Here is a 16170-nt window from a genome sequence, read left to right on the forward strand (position 1 = left end):
TGTTAGCCAGGATGGTCTCGATCTCCTGACCTCATGATCCACCCGCCTCGGCCTCCCAAAGTGCTGGGATTACAGGGGTGAGCCACCGCGCCCGGCTGTCACTCCTCTTCTTTCTAAACCCAGCATAACTGAATTGTCTCCACCTAGATTGATTCCACTCCACATGGCTCTAGAGTCTCTTCAAGTCTAAGCTAAAGAACAATATTAGTTGGGTATGGTGGCTGACACCTATAATCCCATCATTTTGGGAGGCCAGGACAGGAGGACTGCTTGAGGCCAGGAGTTTAAGACCCCAGGCATTCCTCCGTCTTGGACCTGTGCAACATAGCAAAGATCTTTGATCTCTACTCAGTTTAGGACCTGTGCAACATGGCAAGATGCTTTCTCTACAAAAATAAATAATAAGTAAAAAATTAGCCGCTGGTGGTACATGTCTGTTGTCCCAGCTACTCGGGAGGCTGAGGTGGGAGAATTGCTTGAGCCCCGGAGTTTGAGGCTGCAGTAAGCTACGGTGATGTCACTGCACTCTACCCTAAGTGGCAGAATGAAACCCCACCCCACAGTCTCTCTCTCTCTCTCTGTCTCTCTCCCTGTCACACACACACACACACACACACACACACACACACACACACACAGAAAAAAAAGAAAAAAAAAGGAAGAAGAAGGAGGAGGAGGAAGAGGAAAAGAAAGAAGAAAAAGAAGAAAAGAAAAATCTTCATAACTTGGGGACCAAGTAAGATTTTGTGGAGGAGTCCTCTTCCTTGATGCTTTGGGGAGAGCCTTATATCCAAAAGAATCGGCACCCTGCGTCCCCGAACTGTTAGAGAAACACTGCCTGTTTCCTTATCTCCAGTGTAAATGATCTATTTTTGCTTTTATAAGTTCCCTCTTCCTCTTCTGACTGGAATGAAGAGCAGTGGCAGGTTTAAGTTCAGCAAGCCACAAAAACAATACAGGCAGAGTGACCCAATGTGTTTAAACAAAAGAAAGCAAAGCCCATTAAGCGGAGATAACAAAGACAGAGCTAGAGATGGAGAGGCATAGACATAACTAGGAAGGAAATGCCAAAAATGCTACTATTGATCTTTCTGGATCCAAGAACAGGCGAGTGGTTTTGGTTTCATTCTCAGTGTTTTGTGTGTTTCCTCTACAGGCAGGTGAGAGTAGTGTGAATGGGGGTTGCTTCACGCGCTGGAGTAGAGGGGAGGAGATGGAGTAGATGCCATGAAGAACATATTTTAGAGAAATGATTTCTAGATGAAAAAATATATGCCCAGGCATAAAGCCAAAAAATCAGATAAGAACCAAGGTTAGGAGGCCATCTAGTTTCGGTATTCCTGTTCTTTCCATTTGATTTGTTTTGGAAATGTGCTCGAGAGTCAGAAATGTTTTTACATGGAGAGTCCTGAGATACTGGTCCACTTTCAACATAGTCTGTGCGGGCGCCTGCCTGCGAGTAATGATATACACATACTAACCTCATGGGCATAGAGAGAAATCAGTTGCCCGCTTTTGTACAGCACTTTGGCACTTGTAGAAAGGTGTAGGTAAACAAGGCATTATCATTATAATTACGTGCTATAATTGCCAAAGCAGTCTCCCATAGTGAAAAAAGAAGGGTTTTGGCCTCAGATAAAATTGGGTTTAAATCCAGACTTTTCTGCTAATGTCTGAGTTTCTTCAAGAAAACTTTTTATTCTGTTTATAAACCTGTTTCTTTTCAACTCTAAAATAAGAACAGGAATAGGATGAAATAAGAGATACGTATGTAAAGTGCCTGCCTTGCAGTGCTCAAAATGGGCAGATTTTCTGTTATTATTGTCATTAGTTATTCTGGATAGGAAAGATCAGTGAATAATTAAGATCTTTTTTCTTTATCAAAGTGGTATTTTTGTGGAATAATTGATGGATAGCAGACGTTGTGTACAGTACAAAATAGTTCATTCTGAAGTTACAGTGGCAATGCATCTGTCTGGAGACATAATTTTTCCTACTTTTGTCTGTTTGGCATTTTACTACTCTTCAGGGAGGAAACACTTCGCCAGGGATTCCATTGTTCCTGGGAATGCAGTTTCCAGCGGTATTTTTTACTAACTCAAAGATCAGGCATGTGTACAAAACCCACCATCAATAACAGAGCTGGCACTACACAGGAAGTCCTTAAAAATAAGATTTACAGTCTTCAACTCTTGGAGTGGTTCTAATCATAGAGCTCATTTTATACTTCATGATTCAATTTATCTTAATAAGCATAAAAAAGTAAAACCATAAAATAAAATTAGTTATTTTCCAGTCCTGATTAAACACTTCTAGCCTTCTTCTTCTTCTTTTTTTTTTTTTTTTGAGACAGAGTCTCACTCTGTCGCCAGGCTGGAGTGCAGTGGTGTGATCTTGGCTCACAGCAACCTCCACTTCCCGGGTTCAAGAGATTCCGCTGCCTCAGCCTCCTGAGTAGCTGGGACTACAGGCACACACCGCCTTCCCCAACTAATTTTTTTTTGTATTTTAGTAGAGATGGAGGTTCCACATTGGCCAGGATGGTCTCGATCTCCTGACCTCATGATCCCCCTGCCTCGGCCTCTGAAAGTGCTGGGATTACAGGCGTGAGCCACCACACCTGGAAAACACTTCTAACTTTCTTAAGGGGTATGCCAAAATCTGTGGGAAAGGAGTATCATTGTTTAGCTGTGTGTACCCAGAAGCTTTCAGGTAGCTCCTGGGATATTGCTACTGTGAGCTCATGATGGTGTGAACCTTCAGCGGTATGTGTTCATTTACAACTTTGCCCTGTGTTAGGAGGCTGTGGACATGTGAAAATGATCACATAGGAGTTTGTATGTTCCCTTGCTTCATTATATTGAACACTTTCTGCACAGTTCTCACCTAAAAAGTAGGAATAATAAAAACTACTTCATAGAAGAATTAAGAGATATGACATACGTAATATTCTTGGCCTACGTCTAGCACATATTGGGCATTTCACAGATATTGTCTACCCTTCTCCTAGTTTCTCAATCTCTCCAATATCCCACAATCTTGTTATTATAGTTTAGACAATTTTAAGGGATATCATTGTAGGTAACATGTTTCTCATCAATGACAAATATTAATTTTTTATAGATTTCAAATACCTTTCAAAACTCTTATGATTTCATCTATCTTGCCTATCTTCTGTACCATTTTATTTAATTAACATTAATAATGGTTAATGTTCTTTCCTGTTAATTCCAGTTTCTGAATAATCTGTGGGTATACTTTTATTTGTCTTGATTATTGGTCCAGATGATGCTATCCCCCCATTCCCCCAGAGGGTTCTGCTTTTCTCTGTTAGGCATGCAGAACTTAGACACATCAATCCCATGGATGGATCCTGGCTTGGGCTGAGTTGAAGATTTAGTTTAACTCAATTCACATCTGCTTCATTTCCATTCCTCAAATGTGACCTCCCAGACTTTTGATTGAGAGGCAAGTAGATTCTTGTCCACCGGGCTCTGAAAGACTACAGGAGATTACGTTATGCCTTCAGAATTTTGAGTTTAGCTCTTTTGGCTAATACCTCACACAGCTTCACATTTCTGGAGTCTTAACAGGGAACCTGGGGCATGTTTGCGTTAGGTCACCTCAATAGGATGTTGTCTTCTAATTACTGCTGAAGAGTTCCTCATCCTCTCCCTCCACTCCAGAACACAGCAAATGCTTCCTGGGGGAAACTAGCTTTTTGTTTGCAAGTCCTTTAGATTATTCTCCATCACAGCAACCCACTGGATCACCAAAGTCTCCATTGCTTTGTCTATGTTTGCCTAGGCCAGACCCCATCTTTGACCCATACCTTGAATCTGCAAATGCCCTTAGGAAAGAAAATAACTATCAACTTGCAGGTCACATAGTAAAGGCTCTTTCCTAGAGTTATTTCCTCTAGTCTTTGTTGTTTCTGTAGCTTTCCATTGTCTTAAAAAATATGATTTTACTGTAAAGTATCCACTTTCTCTAGTTGTTGACATGGCTTAATATATCATACCCGGGAAAGGGAAACTCAAAGTCTGAATCTGTGCTGTGGAAATGGTTTGCTTGTCTAGCAGCTCTTCATAAGGGCTATCTCTAAAATCTCTTTTGTTCTTCCTGCAGAAAACGAAAAGGAGGCCTAAAAGAATGGATCTAGAACTGAACTGCTTGGAAGGAGTTACAAATTAAATGTAGGATTCCTTTCAGAGGACTATGCTTATCAGGATGAGTATCTTAAGAATGACAAGGAAGAAGTTTAAAAGGTTAGACCCTTAGGCCACAATTATACCTCAGCACAGCAAATGCAATAGGTATTCAAATCGACAGGTGATCATTGGTGGTAATAATCTGTAATTAGTCAACCAACAGCTGTACATTTAAACATATTCTGAGTTTAAATTTTACTACCCATGAACATCGTAGCTAAGACTGAGTTTTACAGTAAGTCTAGAAGTAGACTGATTTCAAAATAGAGGTGCACAAAATAAGACCTGGCTGTGAGAGCTGGTCCCTTCAAAACATCATCGCTGCTGGTTGTTAACTGTATGCATTATAGCTTTTGTTTCCAAACACAAAATAGAAACAATAATGATACCTTCCTCTTAGGATAATTTGGATAACTAAATTAGTTTATATATAAATGCTTAGAAGAATCCCTACCAAATAGCAAATAGCTATGTGTGCTTACTGTCATTATTATCACCAGTATTAGCATCATCAAAAATTAATATGATACAGTCACCAGAATTGTTTCACCAGCCTCAACAGACTTGGGTGATGATGCATTGTAGTCTGTTTTCTGTGGCTATAACAGAATATCTGCGATTGCGTAATTTATAAAAGAAAGAGATTTATTTACTTTGCTCCTGTGATAACGAAACCCTTCCCTTGAGAACTAACCCAGTTTCACCAGAAAGTCATTGATCCATCTCAATGACCTAACCATCTCTCAAAAGTACCACCTCTGAATACTGCTTATTTGGAGACCAAGCCTCAACAAAAGTTTTGGTGGGGATAACCCATATTCAAATCATAGCACCTATGTTTATCTGTTTGTTAATTTGGTAAATCCTTTAATTACATTCGTTTATATTCTAATCAGAAAAATGCGTGTAATCATCTATTCTTATTTCTACAACAAAAATTCATCATTCATTTCTACAACAGAAAATCAGTATACTAGTCAAAATAACTGTTCAATAAGTTTGTCTTTCAAGGTCTGGTGATTTCCCTTTACTTACTCCAGTAAGTAAATGATCATTTACAGTGGCGAGGATGCTGAAACTATTGGCAGAATGGGTCATACACGTCAAACATGACAAAGGAACCATACACATATTTTAGTGTAGAAAAACATCATCAACTGAAGAGCTTGTCCTACGGCTCAGAAAAACAAGAGATATTGAAATGGGAATCGTTATGGTGGTCTCAGTGGCAGTATTTAAAAATTATACTTGGATTGCCAAATATTTTTATATATTTTAAGAAATAATTCATAAAAGTAAATTTAATTTTCCCGATTTTATCTCTTCAGTTTCAAAGGCATATGCTAGGGACATGCTTTACTGAGCTGTTGAATGAGGAATTATATCATTTGTTGTCCTTGAATTCTCTAAATTCCTGTAGAAAGAAAATATAGAGTAGCGAAAGTATACTTCTGATTGTGCCAACGGCTTATTCCAGTAATGTAAAGGGAAACTCAAAGGCAGGAAACATCATTTGTCGTTTTGCTAAGGCAGTAAATGGTGCTTCCCAAAGCAAGCAAGGCAACAAATGATGTTTCCCATAACAAGCCTGTGCATGTATTTGCAAATGGACTATTATGGATAGAAGATGTCCTCATCTCTGGCTCAGCATGTTCACAGAATATCGAAGGATCAGGCAAATCAGGTACATATTTTGTCTGGCTCATAGCTATGGACCTACATAGCTGAGTACAAATTGTATGTAGTGCGCAGACAACCATTCTCATTGAGGCAAAGCATTCATGTTCAATTTTTCTGAGGTCGATTCACTTCAGGCATAATACTGAGAACTAAATCCACCTTGTTGCGTACCTCGTTATCTACATTAATATGGATTTACTTTGCGGAAATAATACCAGTTTGCTTAAGGAAATTTCTACAAATCAATTTAGCTCGCTGATGCCCATAGACCTAAGGTGAGAACGTAGAAAAGTAAAGGGACTTATTGCATAGTTTAAAAGTCTTAAAATATAATGGAAAAAAATAATTTCAATATAAATAAAAACAAAAGTTCACTTTCACTTTTATAACTACTTAAAAATAAGCTAAAGAAATGAATCTTAACCTTAATTCGTATGAATTAAAAGTACATATGATTAAATGACTTCAAGTCAGAAACCTGTGTCAAAATATGAGTCACACGTAGAATCACAATTCGCATTTTCATTCTTCTCATTAAAATTCACGTTACTAAAGACAATTAAAGGTGTGTATCATTTCTTTCCTTCCCATTAAGGGTAATAGTATCTATCAAATGATTTCATATGTTTCAAAAATTTAAATCTTTTAAAATAGACTCTTCATTTCATGTGGAAGAACTTTAAAGTTGTAAGTCAAAAGAAAAACATCTCAACAAAGATCTGAAATGTAAATGTGTGAATATTTTAAAGGTAGCTAAGGATTTAAGCTAGGGAAAGAAGAATTTATGTGAAGAGACCTATGAGGAATCTCTGTCTTGAAAGACGCACTTACACAAATGTCCTCTCCTCTACGAAAAAGTCATGTTCTCTGCTGGGCATCTCAGTGTAGCAAGATGTCAAGCTCATCAGTTAACAACAGAGAATCAAAAGGAAAACATCTGCAGTATGTCAGGAGACAAGTGTAATTATGCAAATGTTTACACTTTTCCAAAAAGGGTGGTGAGGAACAAGTATACCATTGAAATTTCAAGACAAAAAAGGCCAAGTGAGGGAAGAAGATATTCATAATTCCCAGCTGTAATAAACCTTTAAAATAATTTAAAATTATTTATTTTGTGCACATACCATATTCATATACTGGAATAAATAAGCATTTTTGACAATATCCTTTGTCACTCATGGATTGTTTCTGCTTCCCTTGTGACTTTACTCTTTCAGAGTAAAAAGTCATTCATGGCCTAATGCGTTCCTACAGTTAACTCTAGTGAGGCAATATGGATAAGAGAAATCCACAGTTACCACCAAAGCTTTATGTTAAATAATATATCAATTTTTAATTGCCCCAAAAGAGAAAACTGACGGATTCTTCTTGTTTTCTGTAACCCTTCATTTTACATTTCCAGGGCTAAAGAAATAGCAGACAAGAAAGAGTCAGAAAGGAGAGAGAGACAGAGACAGAGAGACACAGAGACAAAGAGAGAGAGGGAGATTTATTGACTGTTTAGAGTCCTCTTAAACCACAATATTTACAACATGCCTAAATCCAGTATTTACGGAAAAGATACTATACACTTAGAAAACACATTTTCGAGCCTCAGTAAGCCATACCAATAATCCGATATGACTTTGAAAATTAATGAGTCAGAATCACATCCTTGGTAATTAGGTCACCTCAGATGAAAATCTGACTTCATTCTTGTTCACTGTAACAGTAACCTTTCTCTCCCCCTCGATCCCAGAAGGCAACAAAATGATTCAACCTTACTAGAATTTCACCTCCAGTAATCCATTATATCTTAACTTACACATTAAGATTTTAAAACCTCCATCTGGTGGACATAACTTGACCTCTTTTGATTTATAGGCAACCTGTTTTCCCAGGTAAGCAAATTCATTTTTCCTCTGACCACCTGGCTGAGGCAGGAACAGCTGAGGCAAGCCTGCTCTCTAGTGAGCTATAACTGCACTACCAACATGCCATTAAGAGGGAGGAATCCAGGATGATTTCATATCTATGAAATTAGAGTTCAAGCTACTCTTGGAAACCAGAGGCTTACTAAATGACTCCTGATCCCTAATCAATGGTATGATCTGAAACAATAGCTCCATCAGCAGCAGGCAATTCATTCTTCTTGCCTGAATTACAGGGATTGGTAGTGCTCATGGTTATTTAGTGAGAGGTAAAAGGAAAATTTCAATTATAGCAAAGGCTAAGATAGTTGATATTCTGGGCCAGGGTTTCTCAAACTGTGGCCTGCTAGCCATTTCCGTCAGCGTCACCTGGCATTGGGGGTAGAGAGTGTCCCTTGAGTAAATCAACTTCCTGGGACCAGTCCCTCTTCTTCCCAGGACCACTCCCTCTTCTTCCCATCACTGGCGATTCTGAAAGTGATCTTTTAGATATCTCTGTATGTTTGGCCTTCCCCTTAAGATGAAAATGTGCCACTTATATAAGGCTGTGTGAGGGGAACAACAGGGGACATTTTGGAAATTGGCATTTCTTTCTGTTTTCATTTGTGTGCAGTTTTAATAGAAATGCGAGCACATTCAATTTCACAAGATGGATGAATAATGACAATATCCAATTTTCCATGAACCCTGTGTTCCTGGAAAACATGATGGTTATGATATCTCCCTGTCCTTCCTTCCCTTCCCAAAATAACTCCACGCCTTTGTGTTCCCAGAAATGGCTGTCAGGGCACACCCTGGTCTAGCATATTCCCAACTCGCCCTTCCTCAATGGCTTCCATGAAAGGCATCTCCATCCTTCTCCATGACTCCATTACGACTCTGGATGATCCTCTTGTCTATCTGCCTCTATAAAACTCCAGCCCTTTTCCCTTCCAGCCCCTCCCCCACCCCTTTTTTGAGATTCTCCAAATAAATGTTCTCCTTATTGCAGCAGGCTAATAAAATCCTGTCTTGTGCATGTTAGCTTTTACAAAAGCAAGCCTAATAGCTTTTCTTACAAATACCCATTTGTAAGAGAACACATGGATGATTGTACACATCAGTCATAGATTCAACAAAAATAAAAGCCAAGCAGTATACCTATTTGTGACTATGTTACTTTGTTGTGATTTTAACTGGGGCATGTGTAGTCAGACTTGCGTGTTTTTGAAAGGCCATTTTTGGCAACAGTATAAAAGATGTTTTGAAGCGATGAGACAATATCTGAGAGACCAAGGCAAAAGCAGTTGAATTTCCAAACTAAGACAATGATGGTACCATTAAAGAGAAAAGAAGGTTTTTAGAGAGAGGAAAGTGTTAGAAACTCCAGGATTTTATCAACCATTGAATGTGGGAATGAAGAAAAGGTAAGGTCAAGGATAACAAGGGGATCATATCTTTAGAGGCACTGAGCTGGACAATGCAGGGAGACTGTCAACTTTAGTGGAATTGATTTATTTTTTAGTGTATTTGTACCCAACTTAAAAAATTAAGCAATTTAATGTGACATATAAATATAGAATATAATTACAAAATTTGCAAAGCAAGATGAGTAAGCAAATTAGAATATAAGTATAAGAAAAATAGCAGGAAGCTTGGAGTGAGGTTGATAAACAACAAGCATACTCTAGGTCATATGCATGAACCGTACATTTGATTCTGAGCTTTCTGGCAGCCAGTGCAAAGAAAGGAACAAAATCAGCTTCTGAGACCAATTACTCTTCTGCCTAGAAGGATAATTACTTAGGCAACTAAGTATTGAATGACTGAGAGGTTTCTTTTAAACATGTTGAGTATGAAGCTCTGAAGCAATTTAGACAGAATATTAGTTTAAAAAAATAAAGAATTATTGTTCCAACTTAATAGTTTAACATGCTGACAACTTAAAATTACCATAAGGATTGGGTAGATGGAAGCCAAAATTCTTGTGTTATGACAGAGGGAAGAGTCTGGAAAAGGAATATTGTTTAATGCTGTAATTATTTTTAAATTTGACTGTACCAATTTAAGGTTGAAGCAGATGATTTTTGATACTCTAAAAATCGAAGTTTCTCTGTATGTTTTTTAACCCCAGGAAATTGCCTAATAAATATTTAGAATATAATCTAGTTTAAAAAAAGAGAATTAGACCTACAGGTTTTCTTTATAAATTATTATTTTATGATTCCTATTACTTTAAAGGGTTAGAAAAAATGTAATATGTGAATTTAATCAAATTTTTGGCAAGGAACATGGGCAGGAGGTCATTTTAGGAGGTATATCAATCATTTTAAAACTCAAAGTTTTATGAACCTAATTGTAGCACATTCTACTAAAAGGATTAAATATGTCTGTCATCAGGAGAAATAGGAAACTTTGCTGTATTGACAAGTTGTAGCCTAATGGAAAAATTAATAGAGTAAAAATAAATTATTTTAAAGTTTTTGTGATAAATTATTAACTAGATTACATTTCCATTTTTTTTTTAATTAGAATGATCTTTCTTTTAATTATTTAAAAAGTCTTTGAGGTAAAAGGAGGGAGAGAGCAGGAAAGAAAAGTTAACTGCTGTATATTGGATACATGCTGTGGGCCAAGCAGGTTGCAGGGGATTACATGGCTTTCAGTGAGGAAGCCTGCATTGTAAGGTTCTACCATCTTTTTTAAGTTTTTTATTTCTGTAGGTTATTGGGGAACAGGTGGTGTTTCGTTACATGAGTAAGTTCTTTAGTGGTGATTTGTGAGATTTTGATGCACCCATCACCTGAGCAGTATACACTGTAACAAATTTGTAGTATTTTATCCCTTACCCCCTTCCCACTCTTTTCCATTAAGTCCTCAAAGTCCATTGTGTCATTCTTATGCCTTTGAATCCACATAGCTTAGCCCCCACTTATGAGTGAGAACATACGATGTTTGGTTTTCCATTCCCAAGTTACTTCACTTAGAATAATAGTCTCCAATCTCATTCAGGTCACTGCAAATGCCATTAATTAATTCCTTGCTATGGCTAAGTAGTATTCCATCGTATATATTTATATTACAGTTTTTATCCACTCGTTCATTGATGGGCATTTTGGGTGGTTTCACAATTTTGCAATTGCAAATTGTGCTGCTATAAACATGTATGTGTAAGTATCTTTTTCGCATAATTACTTTTTTTCCTCTAGGTAGATACCCAGAAGTCAGATTGCTGGATCAAATGGTAGTTTTAGTTTTAGTTCTTTGAAGAGTATCCACACTGTTTTCCATAACGGTTGTACTAGTGTACATTCCCAGCAGCAGTGTAGAAGTGTTCCCTGTTCACCGCATCCACGCCAATATCTATTATTTTTTAATTTTTTATTACAGCCATTCTTACAGGAATAAGGTGATATCATCCTTTAGGATTAAAACTCTCAGCAAAATCGGCATACAAGAGCATACTTTAATCTAATAAAAGCCATCTATGACAAACCCACAGTCAACATAATACTGAATGGGGAAAAGTTGAAAGCATTCCCTCTGAGACCTGGAACAAGATAAAGATGCCCACTCTCACCACTTCTCTTCAACATCGCACTGGAAGTCCAAGCCAGAGCAATCAGATAAGAGAAAGAAATAAAAAGAATCCAAATCAGTAGAGGAAGTCAAACTCTTGCTGTTTGCTGACGATATGACTGTATTCAGAGAAAACCTTAAAAACTCCTCCAGAAAGCTCCTAGAACTGATAAAATAATTCAGCAAAGTTTCTGGATAAAACATTAATGTACACAAATCAGTAGCTCTTCTATATACCAAGAGCACCAAGCTGATAATCAAGTCAATAACTCAACCCCTTTTACAATAGCTGCTAATAAATAAATAAATAAATAAAATACTTAAGAATGTACCTAACCAAGGAACTGAAAGACCTCTACAAGGGAAACTACAAAACACTGCTGAAAGAAATCATAGACAACACAAACAAATGGAAACACATCCCATGCGCATGGGTAGGTAGAATCAATATTGTGAAACTAACCATACTCCCAAAAACAATCTACAAATTAACACAATTCTCATCGAAATACCATCATCATTCTTCACAGAAACTATAAAAAAAATCCTAAAATTAATATGGAACCAAAAAAGAGCCTATGTAGCCAAAGCAAGACTACGCAAAAAGCACAAATCTGAAGGCGTCACATTACCTGATTTCAAACTACACTATAAAGCCATAGTCACAAAAACAGCCTGGGTATTGGTATAAAAATAGGCACACAGGCCAATGGAACAGAATAGAGAACCCAAAAATAAAACCAAATACTTACAGTCAACTGATCTTCGACAAAGCAAACTAAAACATCAAGTGGGGACAGGACACCCTATTCAACAAATGGTGCTGGAATAATTGGCAAGCCACATGTAGGAGAATGAAACTGGATCCTCATCCCTCACCTTATTCAAAAATCAACTCAAGATGGATCAAGGACTTAAATCTAAGACCTGAAACTATAAAAATTCTAGAAGATTACATTGGAAGACCCTTCTAAACATTGGCTGAGGCACAGATTTCATGGCCAAGAACCCCAAAAAAAAAATGCAAGAAAAATAAAGATAAATAGATGGGACTTAAGTAAACCAAAGTGCTTTTGCATGGCAAAAGGAACAGTCAGCAGAGTAAACTGACAACCCACAGAGTGGGAGAAAATTTTCACAATCTATACATCTGACAAGGACTAATATACAGAATCTACAGCAAACTCAAACAAATTAGCAAGAAAAAACAATCCCACCAAAAAGTGGGCTAAGGACATGAACAGACAATTCTCAAAAGAAGATATACAAATGACCAATAAACATATGGAAAAATGCTCAACATCACTAATGATCAGGGAAATGCAAATCAAAGATTCTACCAATTATAAATGAGAAAAGCCAAGCTCAAAAACCTTCAGTGCTCTGCTTTGGGATCCATCGTCAGCAACCTTAAGAATGGGCACTGAAATTTAGGTGTGCTCATCTCAAACCAGTGTTCTTGACTCTACATTGTAAGAAAAACATCAAAATGTCCCCTTTTTTGTATTTCTGTCTCAAAATGGCAAGCTTGAGGATTGCACCAGAAAGCAAAAACTTACCAATTCAAAAATATACCGACATTATCTTTAAAATATTAAATTTTATATGACAATATGATGAATGAAAGTAGAAGCAAAGAAATATGTGAAACTGATATATTTATTTAAATATTTTACAATAATTTACTGAATGCAAGTCACCTTTATTCAGGCCACAAAAGCACAGAGATACAAAAGACATGACAATATCCCTGCACTCACTTTTGAGTTTAAAGTCAAAATTGGTCTACACGTGAAAAATTGAGGCAGTATGTTATTTTCTGCCATGATTATCTAAACCTAACATGTGAAATGGAAATATGATATTTTACAAACTTAGGTGTTTAATCTTCTCTTTGTAAAATGCTTTTAACTCAAAAGGTGACAGAATAGTTGGAGGTTAAGAGTATGGATTTTGGAGTCAACCAGGTGTGAATTTACGTCTCTGTTCTACCCCTTCCTGGCTGGTTGTTACTGACATGTTAAGATGCTCACCTGTAGATGGGGTTATCAGTCTTAAAGGAGACAATGGGGAACAATGATTAGCAAAGAGTCCAGCACATAGTAATCATTTTCTAGTCTGCAGTAGTAGTAGTGGTGGTGGTGGTGGTGGCGGTTTTAGTACTAGCAGCAGTCTGTAAAGTCCAAATGAAAAAGTCATAAATATCTCTAATTTGGCACTAGAATAAACCAAGAATCTGGGCTGCAACTTTGGCTTCCGATTTTTTCAGTCTTTCTTCACTCATACCCATTTCTCTCCTATATCTTTGCCCACCTTTATATTTTTTCCCTAGAACATATAAAAATATACAAATGCATGAGATAATATATGTTCAATGTATGATAGTAAATAATAATTGAATATAGATTATACATTATTGAGGTTCAGAAAATGATACCCTAAAATATGCCATTTGGAATTAAAACTGAGAACACCCGTGGAGCTGCAAATGCAAAGAAGAGCTTTCTCTAAAGTTCTCCTATTTGCCTAAAAGCTACATCCCCCAGGAGAGGTTCAATGGTTGTGAGATGCTTCTCAAGATATCTCATCAATGGAAGGAGGTTGATACACAGTGCAGGAAGGCAGACTAGAGTAGACACCACACCTCAGAGCCAGAGGAACTTGGTCCCAGGGCACATTGTTTGTTTTTCTGGACCATTCACCTCCTCTACAACTCATTTACTCTTCCTCTAAAAGTGCCTACACCCTCAACATCCCTATTCCTTGTGAAGAGAGGATTTAAGCGTCAACCACCTGGCCATTTTTTGAGTCTCATACTTTGTGTGATGCTCATGGGCTTGCATTTTAACAAATTTGTATGCCTTTTCTCCTGTCAATCTGTCTATTGTCAGTTTGTTTTATAGGCTCAAACGTTTGAACCCTCAGGGGGTGGAAGAAAAGTTCCTTTCACCCCTAATACACACACACACACACACACACACACATAGATATACACACACATATAGAGAGTTTCTCCTAAATTTCTATTTGTCCTATGTTGCCATATATCCCTTAATCTAGTTTGTTTTATATTTCTTACTCATTTATAAGTTCTTAGAGAACAGCATTGAAATCATCTGACTTATTTTAGTATAGAACTTTATAGTTCTACTTGCTAACTTATATACTTGAGCAGCTAATTAATTTTTCTTCCTTGGACTAAAGATACATTCAAGTTTATCTTATATGTTTTAAGATCACAGCATATGAAAACAGAGCAGATCATTAGTAATGGTTAAATAGTAAAACCTTTAAAAAAGGCTAATATTTAATTATTTTTGGCATCATTTTCCTTCTATTTTTCTACTGGTTGTTTCTTCTTCCTCCTGGCTGTCTCCCCCATTTCAAGGACCAGCACACCCTGACTTCGTTTTACTTATGTGTGTGAGGTATTTTTAGTTTTCAAGAAAATGTTGCCTTATTTGAAACCCATAGTGGAAAAGAGACATAAGGAAAACCGAAGTTCGGAAATTAAATCATCAGTCACTCAGCTACGAAGGAGCAGTGTAACAATTAAACTCTTTAATAGCTGAAAAGTATTTCACTCTTTATGCATTATTTTCTCTTACCTATTTTTTTTAAACACGAATGATTCACATTGAAGATTTCATCTGTATTTTGAAAACTACTAGGTGTCTTTGATAAGTGATGTGATCTGTTTGTGTTTTCTCCATAATCAGAAAAAGCGAATCAGGTAGAGGCCTGAAGTTCCATCCGTGGCCTGTGGCACCGGTTCCTGAGGGAGAGGTGCCCAAAGGCCAGAAGGAACAAAGCTAGCATTCAGTCAAATCAACAGAGAACAGTGACAAGTCTTGTCACGAGACTGCACTTGCAGCTGTACCTTCTTGAAACTCTATTTTTTCATATGTAGAAGATGTCTTAGAGCAGGGTGATCTAATTTCACAATTCAGAGTCAAAATAAATGAAAATCAAAAGAAGCAAGCAGCAAACCGAAAAATAAAAGCAAAAGCAAGAAATAGTCTCTTCAGATCTCACCTTTAAATTTCTGGATGATGATTACCTAATGAACTGCTTTTGCCTGCTGTATCAAGTGGCAGGAAAAAACTTCTAAACGCCTAACACAATACACAGCATTCAAAATTAGATGCAACTCATTCTCGGATAACACAGAGAAATGCAGAAATTAACTAGTAGCCTTCTCTTTTAAATTAGCCCTCTATCCAGTCTCTACTGAGAAATATATTATCTTGGGTAAAAATAAGATCAATTATATTTAAATAATTCAAAATAAATATGATATTTGACCAAGTTCACAGATAGATCTATATGATTTAATGTTTTCCATTAAATAATACATTTAGATTTTTAATACTTGACACAAATGTAGATGTTTAGTGTTAGTTCCCCTTTTTCATCTTTTAACAAGAACGTGTTTCCTTGTTACTACATAGCCTTCACCAGCATCAGTGGCTGATTACTGTTAAAGACTATCCAATAAATACACAAAAGTTTACCTAACAATTTTCCTGCCATTGGATGTATTTTTCCAAATGTTCCGAAAACATACTAAGCAGCTGTCCTTTCCAATGTGTCTAAGATGTCACTGCGATTATGCGAAAACATTGGAAACAACATATTTTTATTTCTCCTTTATAAGAATATGTTTTTAATGCAAGTCCATTGATTTCTGAATTTAAAATAAAACAGAATTCCATGTATTCTCACTGTTCCATGTATGATATCTCTTTTAGATTCATATTATAGTTACACAGATGAGACACAGACTGATGGAGTAAATGTCAATCCCTACT

Source organism: Colobus angolensis, unplaced genomic scaffold, assembly GCF_000951035.1.
Source record: "Colobus angolensis palliatus isolate OR3802 unplaced genomic scaffold, Cang.pa_1.0 Scaffold5, whole genome shotgun sequence".
NCBI lineage: Eukaryota > Metazoa > Chordata > Mammalia > Primates > Cercopithecidae > Colobus > Colobus angolensis.